General features: G+C 33.9%; 1 protein-coding gene across 1 annotated transcript in view; it reads right to left on the reverse strand.

The window, feature by feature from the left end:
• Positions 1-5,773, reverse strand: part of LOC113496443 (chaoptin-like) — a 67,694-nt gene extending 61,921 nt beyond the window's left edge. The window contains exon 1 of the mRNA XM_026875665.1: positions 5,156-5,773. The gene's annotated coding sequence lies outside the window, so the exon portion shown is untranslated. The remainder of the gene's footprint in view (positions 1-5,155) is intronic.
• Between the last annotated feature and the right edge of the window lie 8,210 nt (positions 5,774-13,983).

The following is a 13,983-nucleotide window of genomic DNA, read 5'->3' on the forward strand; positions in this document are numbered from 1 at the left end:
ACAATAAGAATGTCCAAAAATATATAGACCTTATGTCTGTTCAATAAATGTCAAATTAGAAATCGCTTGGATTTGGACATCGACTTTCCTGCCTCGATTTTATACGTGTAAGTTATTCTAAATCTAGAACGTAATCGATTCCGTATTTTTACTATTCCCAATGGAGCTGGCAGATTTGGAACGCTGCTGAATATGGAGTGAAGAAAAATAGGAAGTGATATCCGACTTACAAGCAGTAAATAGAATCTTTGAACCTAAACATCCAATTTCCATTCAACTCAATTTAAGTGAGAAATGGTCGTTGTCACTTTTATATACGAACGGCTAAGAGTAAATGACGTGGCGTCGACCATTTTCGATTCGATAAGAAAATCATTAGGTATTTTTAAGAGAAATTTTTTTAATGTAGAACGACCGCCATTGGGGAACAATTCAGAGCTAATATTTAAATTTACTGTACATTTTAAACGAAAATCTTAATAATGGCTCCTTAAAACAAATGACCATCAGATACCATTAAGTTTTCGGAATACAAATGAAATCTCACAAATTTCGGATATCTGACATGGCGGAATAATAGGTAATGGATTCTGAATGAAAGGGACGAATCGATTGGATTTATTGAGTCATCCAATACGACGAACATTGAGATAATTGTATTAATAACCTACATTTACCGTTTGGTAAAAATTTAATCTGAAGGTAGTTGACATTTTGATTACATGGGGACTTATAACAAGAGTGCTTTTTGGTTTGAACCAATAACTTTGCGTTGCACACCATTAACACAATATTTTTTATTTTATAAACATTTAAACCACAAAAAACTGCCAAACCCACAAACGATGGTCTTCCAAAAAATTACAAAATTAATTATCAAGTCAAATTACCAGAATTTAAAAGTTCGTTATAATTATAGTTACGGTAGACTAAATGCGGAACTTTGACGAAAAGCGGCGATACTGTTAATTGACTGATCTTGTCGGGTTGCACGCATGAATCAATCAACGCATCCTATTTTTGGTAGATCAACAATATTCGTTGTGAATAGTGTGGATATTAGTTAGATGAATGATAATGAGGAATATTAAATCACAAATCTGTAGCCAGCAAGGTACTGTGAGGAGTGTTAATAACTCTCATAAAATGTGTAAAGGAATTATCTGTTAATATTATAAAATTTTGTGCTTATTTTGGAGGAGATTGGATTTATAATATTAAGATTTGAAATTAAAGACCCTTTAGAGGTAATTTTCAAGCTTTAATCATATCATAATAGTATACAATAGCTGTGGTGATTTTAAATATCGATCAAACACCAAATTTCGACTCAAGCTCAAAACAAAAATATGTAAGCTTTTTTAATTCTTAACGTCATTCCTATTCTTCCTTTAAAATGCCCAACCTATGACAACGTTGCACATGCCAAAACTTGTCATAACATATTAATTTATTAGCTTTAATTGCATTACATAATGACGCTCGTTAGCCTCGATGGGTGACGTGGCTGCGGCATGCGTCACCGATGGCACAGCCGTACATCAATATAGCCATGTAGGAATGGTACAGACGGCAAAAAAGTTCAATACACAAATGCAAATTTACGAACGACCTGAAATGTTTTTATCATCTATAATATTCGATTTATAAATGCAGATTTATGAATGGCCAGGATTGGTACCGTTTGGAAGTATGCGTTGCTGGTGAACCGCTCTGAACTTAGAGCTGGTGAGCTTAAACAAACGGTGCCAAAAATGTTTTGAATATCTATAGTATTGATATAAAGATATAAAAAATTTATCTGAGTTCTAACGCTGAGAAATCGCACAAATGTAGTGAACTGACAAGCTAAAGTGACGTCATTAGTCGTAAAGGAATGCCGTTTACGTGCCCTTGAGTTTTCTCGTCTAAAAAGTTGTAATGATGATCGTCTAGGCCCACTTTTATTTCATTGTATTCAGTACCTTAATGAACATACGCTTTCCCGCTTTCATTGGTGACTGTATCATCATTATTTATTGAATGAATTATGCAGTCACATTCGTTACATAACCTAATAAATGAAACAATAGACTGTTATATGATCGTTAGATGGGTCAACTGTCAAGGATATTGATAAACAATAATAAACTGTGTCCTACATTTAAAAGACTTATAGTATGTGACCAAACCGCAATAAAGTCAGCTGGGTAAGAATAAAAAAAAATATCCCTTCTAGGTTTTCGTGCAAGGGAATATTTTTTGCAGGACATGCACAAACATACACACAGTTTTATAGGCCGAAATCAGAACAAGGTGATCAATAGTCAAGCAATAGAAAATTTGAAACGGATAGATATATTTAATTGAAATAGGAGGACTGTTTAAACCTCTAAATTATAATACCCTAGTTTTGAACGGCAATTATTCGTTTGTAACCAACAAACAGACCAAGTAAGAACTTCCTTGTTTTAAAATCGGTCTAAGTAACAGAGATTACCTATTCCGCGTATATTTCTTGTAAATGCAAATTAATGCGTGACTCCCAGTTGCTATGAGCGTGTCATGGCTAAGATGGTAATTAAGTATAATATACTTTAGAACATAATCTATATTCTATATTATTAATATATAAAGCTGAAGAATTTGTTTGTTTGTTTGAACGCGCTAATCTCAGGAACTACTGGTTCAAATTGAAAAAATCTTTTTGTTTCAATAGACCATGTATCGAGGAAGGTTTTAGGCTATAAACCACCACACTGCGACTAATAGGAGCGAAGATACAATGGAAAATGTGGAAAAAATAGGGAAACTTAAACTTCGAGGGCTTCTTTTAAAAATTCCTAACTTATATCTTTTAACAATGCGGACGAAGTCGCGGGAAATAACTAGTTAGTTATAAATATAAACTCGTTGTTAGCACTAAGGGTTGTACAGTACAAGATTCAAGTCTGGCACCAGTTTTGTTGGTTCGGCACCTCGTCAGATTACGAATAAAAAAGAGGGCAATGAAATAATAAAATACGATTATATTACACTAGAACATATCGTGTTAAACTTGCTTTCTATTAAGGGAACTTACTGTGACCGAAATTCGACGTGCAGATTATCCTTGTATGGCATTAGACCTTTATAATAATACGCGTCATACATAGAACGTAATGTTGTCTTTACTAGGTTAAGGAAAAACGCTAGTTTACGTTGTGACCAACACAGTTACTGTTCATATGATATTAAATAAACCACATTGTTATTTATTTATTATTTTATTCCCTCTTGGAGGCCTCTTGAAAAAGTAAAGTGCAGGCTGTAGAGTAGTTTATGTCTTCCACAACTGTATTAGTCCGTATCTTAGGTTTATAATTAGGATTGTAATTATGCCTGATGTATACCAAAGGTGATTCTTCCATATGAGCATTTTTGTTGTGGCCTTGCGTTCTATGAATGGATATGTATGCACGAGGTGCAGATCTCCTTTCTAAATATTGTAAGACGGTTCAGGGAAACATTGTGAGGAAACCTGCAGTCTAAATATTGGAATCTGAAATCGGCAACCCGCACTTAGCTGTCGTGATGATCACGTCTCAAACCAGACCAGAGTGGGACGTATATAGGCTGTTATGCTGTATACCTTTGCAAAAAGCACACAGATCGGAATAATACCACTTATTAAAAACGCAAATGCAAACTATATAATATAAACGGATAACCTAAAAGTTCCTAATTGGATCAGCCAACAACAAAAACGTGCTAAAGTGATGTCACAGAACCGGAGCAGGTTTTATTTTTCAGAATTTCGAGAGGCGATATAATTCGACTTTGATCGACGTGCGTTTGGACGGGGATCCCTAATGTAATTACAATGCAGTATACGTGCATTGACAGTAAGTTTTGGTTCGAAGTGGGACGAGGAAGATCGTATTTTGACATTACTCAAGTTTTAACTTAAAAAACCTTTAACGTAAAAATGACTATAAAGGATTTGATCATGGTTTATAAACTGGTATACTGTGCTATCGGGTAAGGATGTGATGATATGTCTATAAGGAATATAAAATAATGTTTTCTTAACAACAGCAATTTTTTTTTTATTTCGTTTTTGACGTGGAAGCCGGTTGGCACTTTTTTTTCTATAAATGAAATGTCGTTTTATGCGATTTTTTTATTTATTAGATTAATATCTCATTTTATGTTATCAAATAAAAATATCAATACATAATATTATACCTATTTAAACCGGAACCGGTAATTATTAAATTGACACATTAAACATAATTACTTCACTGTAATTAGTTAAATATCTGTCATTATTGCTTTAAAACAAACTATCATTCAACCGCCATGTATTTATTGGTATCACTTTATCCCTTTGTCTCTAGATTTTTATACTAGAATATTTACAATTTAATTTCAACACATTAAATCTCTACAATTACACATAACGAACCTAGATCATAAAGACTCCTACTACACCATACTCCACTTAAAATACACGCCTACCATTGTACTTCGTCAAATGGACCGAATAGCTGCGAGTACCGATAGTAGCCCCACTCCCATACAAGCACCATACAATGTCAACATTCATTCATTACGCAACGAGACCTCGCCAAGAAAAATCGCTGCGTTTCTAAAACAGGTTTTTTTCGTGATACATTATCTACTCTATAGTAAATGCAATAAAGATGAATATTGATTGACGATCGTAAGTAGGACTGGACGTAAGTTCGCGTTAAGTTATTACGACATTGTGCTAAGTGTATGGGAAACTGACCTGTCTTTAGTTTCTATAGCGTTAAGATGCATATTTCTATGTATTTGAATTTAATTTATACAGATGCGTCATTTTTATTTTATCTTAAGCGTAAAAACAAAAATAATGACATAAATATTCCGCCTAAGACGTTAAAATATAGAAAAGGAACTTAAATGGTGGTATTCAGAGGAAGTGCGTTAAAAGCGCGTTTGGCAATTCGATTGCGATTGCGTGTTCGAAAGTTGTACGAATCGTTACGATAGAGCAATTTATTTGTACAACAATAATTCCACCAAGTCAAAAAAACACACACATATTTAATTAATCAAACAAAATTATTCACAAATCGATTTCTAATCGACAACAAATTCCTTAATCAAATTATCGAAAAAAATCAAACAATATGGTTTTTACTCTCACCTTTGTTACGGCACAGCTTTAAACAAACTCAGCAATCTCCAAAACTACTCATTATCGAGCGAAAATGCACCAGTCGCCCATGAACTTGACGTAAATTCGTTGCTATAGCAATACTCTCCCAGGGAAAACGACCCCTAGCGAATTCACATCCAAAATACGCAATTCCAGTAGCAGTTTTAACGAACGTAAAATTATAACTGAACACTCGAATAAAAAAAACATAGGCACCTCTATTTTTCGAATAAAAATGTGTACGCAATTTGATTTAAATTTGAAATTCGACGGTATTTTTTTTTCTGCGCGAGCGGACGCGCGTCTTTGCGGCGGTACGGAGCGCACTACGTAAATGTCAGCACAATCGGCACATGTGCGGGCTGGAGTAAGGCCGCGTCTACTATGAGACCGGTTTTCCGTGAGACTATTATTGCTCTAATTTGCAGTTGAGTTTATAGAGTAATGTATAGTATTATAATGAGTTTTGATTTATTGTACCTGTTATCTTGAACAATTGTAAGGGATGACTTTTTGTTGTTTTTTTGGTTATTAATAATCTATGTGGTACTTTTAAGTAGGTATTCTCAAACTATTTTGGTGAATGACTTTCTAAGAAACAAAATGGGAAAAAAATACGATTAAATCTAGCAAAAGGACAGTTGGGATCAAGCAATAAAGATTTTTTTGCTAAAATTAATTATTCCATACGTACCCACTATAAATACGTACATAAATACATATTTGTATTAAGTAATTGGAAAGAGCGATATAAATGTTGTCTAGACTACAAAACGCTGATTGGTATTCCGATCCGGAATATGCCGCGACGACAAAAGTGAAAGTATGTTGAGTCATTTATTTTATGGAAGGTTACGAACGCCTCAATATTTATAATATTTAAAAGTGAATCTTGTTTTTTTTATTCGCATGCCCATCAAAGTTTATATTGTGATGTATTGTTTGAATTAGAAGATAAAAGGTCAGTTTGTGCTCGAAATTAAAATATGGGAAAATAGATTAGTTAACGTCTTAATCTATATGCAGCCGAAATAAAGTATTTCAGAAATATTATCAATTAAAGGTTAATGTTTTTTTGCAAACCCTATTCTAATCTCACAAAGTTTGATTTTCTGTAAATATATTAATATATAGAACAACCAAACAAACCATGATTACCTTATTACTAAACGATACTTCGAAAGGAACCTTTAATATAACAAATAATTTTAACACCAACGAAAACCGAAGCTTACTCAATTAAAATCGCAAGAAAACCCGCACAACTGTAAACGCGGCTCAACATAGTGGGAGCGAGACGGCAATCCAGCCGGGGTTGTACATCCGCTTTTCTCGGCGTTATGTAAGCTACGGCCCTGGAGCCGGGCAGCCCCGTCCCCCTACCGGGGAGCCCCCGCGCGCCCCACCCCCGACCGGGGTACAGTAACTGTACTACGGGGTGAAGGCAGCCTTATGAGTGTTTTGCCCATTGATGGCGTCAGTAATTCTTGATGTTGTTTTTTGTTTTATTTGGACGTGTAATTGAATATTGGTGTTTTTTTTGCTTTTATATTTGAATTTTACTATATGTTGACTTTTTATTGTATTAATAAAAATGTTTTTTTGAAAAACTTGTGGATGTTATCAATGTGTATGTACGTATCATTGTGAATAGATACTTTGGTATTACATTCATTCAGATAAAAATAATCTCGCAAAATAATTAACATGCTTAAAATATATATGAGCAGACAACCATCTGCTACAATTATCCGACACACATACACCATATTCTTTCCTACTCCATTAAAAATAAACGAACACGAAACACAGCCCTTAATCATGTTTAACAAAACCACACGTCGTAAATACTGTACACAGACCACACACAGACACACAGTGCTCTTGTTGGAAAACAGTAAAGGTGGGTAACGAATTAAGGATGCCACAATTCGTTATCTAAAGCCGAAAGATTCGGATAACTGAACAGGATTTCAATATCCGAAAATTTCCGGACCTTCGTAAATCATAATAAATTGTTTTTTCCTTGCGGTTTTTCGTAAAGCCAAATTGTTATTCAAGGTACGTTTCTATGTTGAATAAAAATATATTTTTAGAGAAAAGCATATTTAACGAGTTTTGAGTCAAATATTTATCAAGTAGGTACATGAAATGAACGTATTCCACGAAGAAAAACGTGAATTCTTGACTCAAACATAAAAATTATTTTAGTTATAAAATCATTTACACACTCCTTTTTATCACTGATACCTTTTCGGATAACCTGACTGCGGTCCATGTACAACCCTGTTTTGTCCGAATTGGGTTACCGGAATTTGGACCCCAACGCTACACAAATAAAACTCATTAAGCCGCCAATTTGTTTATCAATTTTACAGAGACATTCCCTTTTATTTGACGGCATGTTGTCACCCTCTTTATACGAAACAATTCATCTTCGTTTGAATTTTCAATTAAAGTATGAAGCCTATCGGCCGATTTAGAAAGAAAACCCCATGGGAAATGTAAATGGCAAAATGTTTCAGATGAGCGAAAAATTTGGGGTATTTCTGAATTTCAAAAACAGCTTTATTTCTTTTATCTGAGTATTAATTCATTCTATGAAAAACATAAATGAGAGACGACAAAGTAGTATACCTAAAAAATATTTCCCCTCCTGACCGCAACCAGTCTATAAAGAACTGCTGATTTCTCCCCATTTATCAATTACCTACAGTACTATTACTAGCTAAATGGTAACCGCTCTACCCTACAAAGGTCCACTTCTGCGAATCCAATGGCTATTGACGTTTGCAAATGGCATTGTTTGTTGTAGGGGCTCATGAGGGCTACATGCTCTGTATTTGCAGGCCGTATTATGACCACTGACCCCTTTCGGCATCGTCATGTTCGCACCACTTGTGGGTGTATCATGCTGGATGAGAGTGTTTGCCCATGACTGTGTAAAGGGATATAGTCATTGCTTACTTTATGTGTTACATCAGTTAATCGGATAGTTGAATTGTAATTTTCCATTAGACAAAAAAAAAATGCTGTAAAGCGGCATGTACTGTAGAAGATAAGTTAAAAGAACTGAAGAAGAATGAGTTGGTTAACACAAATAAAATAAAAGTTCCTCGAGAGTCTATCTTAAGTTCATAGCTATTACGAATTTTCCAAATATAGCCGTTGTCTGCTTACAATAAGTAAATAAAAAATGGTAAACTCTTTTCACTGCCAATAAAGCATGAAACATCATTATGATATGAATTTGAAGACTCCAATGGCTCCGTCCTTCGAAAAACTAAAAAGACACCTGAGTTTAATGGTCCGTAATCGCAGATAAAGCAAACGCGTCCCGTATAAGAAAATAGCTTGAAATAGAGCACATCTGCGTTCAATGTTCTCGCTGAAGGCTGAATTGTGTATTTGTAGGCTTAGAAAGGCTAAGTTAGTGAAACACTCCAAGTTTATCCACCTACCCTATTTTACTGGCTGATCTTATTGTCAATAATAAGCTAAATATACGGTATACCCGTAACCTTTACAAGAAACTACTATGTACGAACTCTATGTATAAATATGGAACTGGGTTATGCAAAGTTTTAATTAAATGAAACTTGTACAGTGATTTTCAGGTTCGTACAGTCGACGTCATTAAGATATTCGCGACAAGCGTAAAATGTATTTTTATTGTAAGTACATGTACACTCAAGTGATAAACGTAAAGTAGGTCAATTAATTAAACTCTACTGCGGATTTTATTTGAGCATTTGGCAACATTTTTTTATATTTTCGAGGAAAAATGTGTGTTAGCAGAGATTGGAAATTGAATATTTTCTCTGGGAAAAAGCTTAGCTTATTAATACTTATATAAGGCTGTTTTCGTAGGAATCGTCGATCATTGCAATAACAATATGAATCAGGTTTCAGTTTAACAAATATATAAGGTAGGTAAGGTAGTTAACAATATCTACGGCTAAATTATTAGATAATAGTTTAAATAGTTTGAACTGCATCCATTATAATTCCACGAAGATTATTACTTGTCTGCGGTACCCCGATTTCATCAAAACCCATGATCACGCACACAAACGAAATGAATTCACTGAAAATTAAATATAAACCCTTGTGTACAAAAACAGTATGGAATGTGATATTGACCCTCTACTGGTCCTGTTTGTCTAAAATTATAAATAAAACAGCAAATATCCTTCACCTCAACAAATACTTGAACAAGATTTACCAGGAAATTTTAAATCACATTCGATATTTTCAAAGTACCGCGATCCAACCACGGCAAAGTTTAAATCGATACAGAACGCTTCACACTTACTTTCATGGCAAGAAGTTGTCCGGTTAAGTCATAGATGATTGACAAACAGAAGGAAGTGGCATAAGGCAGGAGATGACGATCCACCTTGAATACATGAGACTGTGAGAAGTGACAGATTAAAAAAAACTAAGGTAAATTTGATCACAATTTCTTGCAGTGGAAACGAGTTATATACATAATCGACAAAATGCATTTTTATTTTTGGCTTTATAATTTTTAATATCTATCTTACCTGACAGACAAAAAAGAGTTCACTGTTTCTGCGCTTTAACATTTCACGAATTCGAAAGAGTTAATTTGGCGACACTGATAAACTTAAAAATAGTATTTTTAATATATTCCTATACTATACGATCGAACACGTGTTTAAGGACATGAAAGAATAAAAATAAATTGTGTGTACCTACTAAAATTGGTGTACTAGGGTACTTCTCTCAATTTATCTATGTTCCATGGGTTAAGCCATCCCGTTGCTCGCCAGTTGGTGCCGCGACAAAACGCGTGCAAACAAGTTACGTCAACTGTATTGACTTTGCAATTACGTCTTAAAAGTTTTCAGTCTTGTACCGTTTAGTTTGATAGTTCAAGTTTTATTTTTAAAGCTTTAGGAAAGATTTTAGCTACAGTTGTTAGTTCTGTCTCAGTATTTTACTGGTAACTCGGTGTTGGTTTATGTGTGGAACATTTTGAGTCTTTTAAAAGGCAAGCAGGCTTAAAAAGAAATCTATTTTAAGAAAATTTGGAGGGTGTCTGAGTGGTTTTAAAGGTCTTTTTACCCGACTGAGCCCTTAAAAATACATTTTTATGTATACATTATGAAAACGTTTTGAACAATGCTTTCTTATATAGACAAAGTTTAAAACGAACTGTTTTTAGAATCTGTATAGGCACAAAAAATATTGTCTTGTGAGGTATAAACCTTTTCATTTATTTGCATGTCAAACGCTTCAAGTCAAGTCAACATTTTTAGGAACAAACTACTTTTGGAATCGATTTAATACAAAATAAAATGAAAAAATGTACCAACTTCAATAAAAGCTTACACTTATTTAACCGTACCACTTATAATGTAATTTTCCCCTTTTAATTCTTATAAGAGCACATTGTTTACGTTTATTTCCAGTCTTTTGAAACGCGAGAAAACACGCAGTTACGTTGACTCGACTGAATTAAGTTTGTAATTACGGCTCAAAACTTTTCAGTCTTCCACAGTTTATAATGAACAACTTTAAGTACATAGAGATATGAAACGATTAGAATTTGTTTACTTCTCTTATGTCTATTTTCATTGGCTTTAGAATAAATGCCTCAACGTTAGATAAAACACTTAATTTCCCACCAAAATATGCATTTTTTGTCTTAGAGTCTATAAGACTTATTTTAATTCATTGTTCACTTATGGATCTTCGGATAGGCGTCTTTGTTAAGTTAAGCCATAATATCGAGTCCATAGCGCTTAGTCAAATACTCATGCCAATTGTGTTTCTAAAAAACTCTATCCTCCTCTGATTCAGATCAAACCAGCTTTTTTGTCATCTTTCAAAAAGTCTGGGTAAAAACTCCATTATCAACAGCATATAATACAGTTTTGAGAAAATGAAGAACAGGGTTTCAAAACACAAAAACTTCACCGCGAAAAATATAATAACACTCCGGACATTACGCAAAGTGACCCTTTTGTTGCATATACAGAAGATTTATACATCTATTCACCCTGTATAATCGTGTGCGGTTTTTATAGCACGGATACGGTGGGTACTTCCTATCCCGTCCGCGCAAAGATAACATTATCCTACATCTTTGTCTGAATTATGTTACAGGGTTAATTTTTTATCCAAGAATACGTGTATCGTACTTTTTCTGAATTTTTCGTGGTTGTGTTACAAATAGCTCTAGTATTTTTTTATTAATTTTAAATATGATTTAACATTCAAAAGAACAAATGCTTAGGTACTAAAAATATCACAGATACACTGTTTTAAAGGGCCAGGTGTAAGTTCAATTAATTTATGATTCCATGACAAAATAAAAAAATGCATATCCTATATTATCTAATATGAAATTAAAAAACAAAAACAAAAAACTCGTCATCCCTATCATATAATAATAATATAAGTACGTCATAAGAGCACGCGAAAATTTAGAATTTTCCTAATTATTTTCGATTCTCGTTAGGTAAGAATACAAATCAGATGAGTGATCTAGTCTCAATTGATGAAATCCAGATTAAAGATCTTTGCTCAGGACTGACATTAGGGATAAACATATTAGTAGACATTAAATTTCCCGATTAATTGGGTTCGTTTGAAAGTAAAATAAATAATTTCGTTGATACATATTTGTCTCAAAATTGTCTTCGATTTTTTTCTCGACAATGCTCGTTCTTTGCTAGACAGAGCTTGACATATTATATGCCTCACCCAATTTTTGCCACATTATAATCTTTATGCACCAGTCACTGCCTGCACTCTTATGCATAAAACTTATACCTATACGGCATACTGGAATTTATAGTAGTAGTTATTATAGTAGTTATTAGTTTTAGTCAAAGTCAAAGTATTTGATACACACTTCCTATATCAAGTCTCAACCCTTAGACAAATATTATTTTAAACACAAAAAAAAACCCCGTGAACTTCGTTTACACCCTTTCGCGTCTCGTGCTGACGGTTTACACTTTCAGTGACGTTCTTTCTCTCGCTGGAGCCCCGAGTCTTTTCCTCGCTCCGTATTTTTGTTTTGTTTTGTTAGATGTCATTCCCACTTTCCAGGTCAGAAAGAAAGGCGAGAAAATGTTTTACGCTTCGTCTGTGTAATGGTGTAATCGATGGGTTTAAGTAGAGGTAGGTTTTGGTAAGTTTGAAACCTTGTAAATATTATTTTCTGATTCGTATTCATGAATAACATACCTGCATTGAGATTATCAAGAAGAAGAAAAATGGAGATGCGAGAATCAAAATTAAGGCAGACTTAAAATTAATACTAGTTTAAGAAAACACGCTGTTATAAATAATGAGAACTAAAAGATATTATTTATTTATTTTGAATGAATTTTATGCGTATTATTCATTTTCCATTTTTTTGTTTGTGTTGTGTTGTGTTGTGTTGTCATCGGTCCTCAATAAGTCTAAAAAGTTTGAATGTATTTTGGCCGTTCGAAGTGGGTAAAAATTAAGTCCACACGAGTCGATTACAAAAAAAAAAACATACAGGTGTAGCCAATAAAAGCGTTATAAAAAACAACTTAACATGTGTCTCCATTCGTGACAGATGATAAAGATAAGAAATATTTTTCGTAATTACATTTTTTGCGCTGCCGACACGGTCTAAGCTTGGCGTAACCATTTCCATACATGGTCCAGTGTAGAAAATACCTTTACAAAGCGATCCAGGTAAAAGGCCGATGACATAAAAGAGTCATCGACTTCAGGCCTATTAGATAAGTGGACATAACAGGCGGCGACTAAAGCTGAAACCTTACCAATTGATGTTCGCAGGAAACAGTGCAAATCGAGTTAGTTAGAAGCCACACTGTGTCGGATGTACCTACACAGCTACAGTGTATATTGAAGCGTCATTAGAAATGGAACCCTGTAACTGAGTATACACTGTCTGTAAGTCAGTCCGTCTGTCTGTAATCAAGTTGTACCTAAAGAACAGTAATATCTGGGCAATTGTTTTTTTTTATATTTGCTTGATCTCCATCTTAACTTTAAACATTTGTTGTTACAGAGGCAGTAGAAAAACGTCATCTGTGTTAATGACAACTGATGACAGAAGTGGAGAGAGCGCAATCTCAGTATAGGGTTTTGTTTTATCCTTAAGGTAGGTAATCTTAGAAAAAGAGACTACGACCCCTGAGTTTGTTTCGATATTTCTTCTCAGGGTAGTCAGATAGGAAATTTCGGCTAAAGCGTTCTCATAAAAGACATGTAAAAGTGATGAAATATCATATTTGCAGAATAAAGGATTTCATGTCATTTCATTAGAACGGAATTTTTACGTATATTTATTTTTGCAAATGTTTATACTTAATGAAGAGTGCTTGTTTGCTCTTTAACAGAGGAAGGCCTGATCAAAACAGGGAAAATAAAGAAGAACATACCTAAATAAAAATTGTACTTATAAAAGTAGGAAAATCCTGAATTGTCATTATTATAGTAGCCGTAGTATATCGGCAAGGAAAACCGAGACCACAAGACACTGTGTCAGCTATTATTCATTGATACCATGATTCAACAGCGTAATTCAATGAGCCATCGTAATTAGGTGCCGATAAATTATTTCAAATATCCATATGACTTAATTATTTGTAGTTAATTTAAAATTGGTACGTCATAGTGACGTGTTTTCAAAGTAAAAACTATTTTCGCATTTGATATGAATATTTGTGGTTTTGCCCAGTAATCTGGTTATAACTAAAACTTGAATAACGTCTCTCATATTTTTTTAAGTAACACTAAAATATCATATGTAACTTGTGTTACTGGGAGGTTTCAGA

The sequence above is a fragment of the Trichoplusia ni genome, chromosome 8 (assembly GCF_003590095.1).
Source record: "Trichoplusia ni isolate ovarian cell line Hi5 chromosome 8, tn1, whole genome shotgun sequence".
Lineage (NCBI taxonomy): Eukaryota > Metazoa > Arthropoda > Insecta > Lepidoptera > Noctuidae > Trichoplusia > Trichoplusia ni.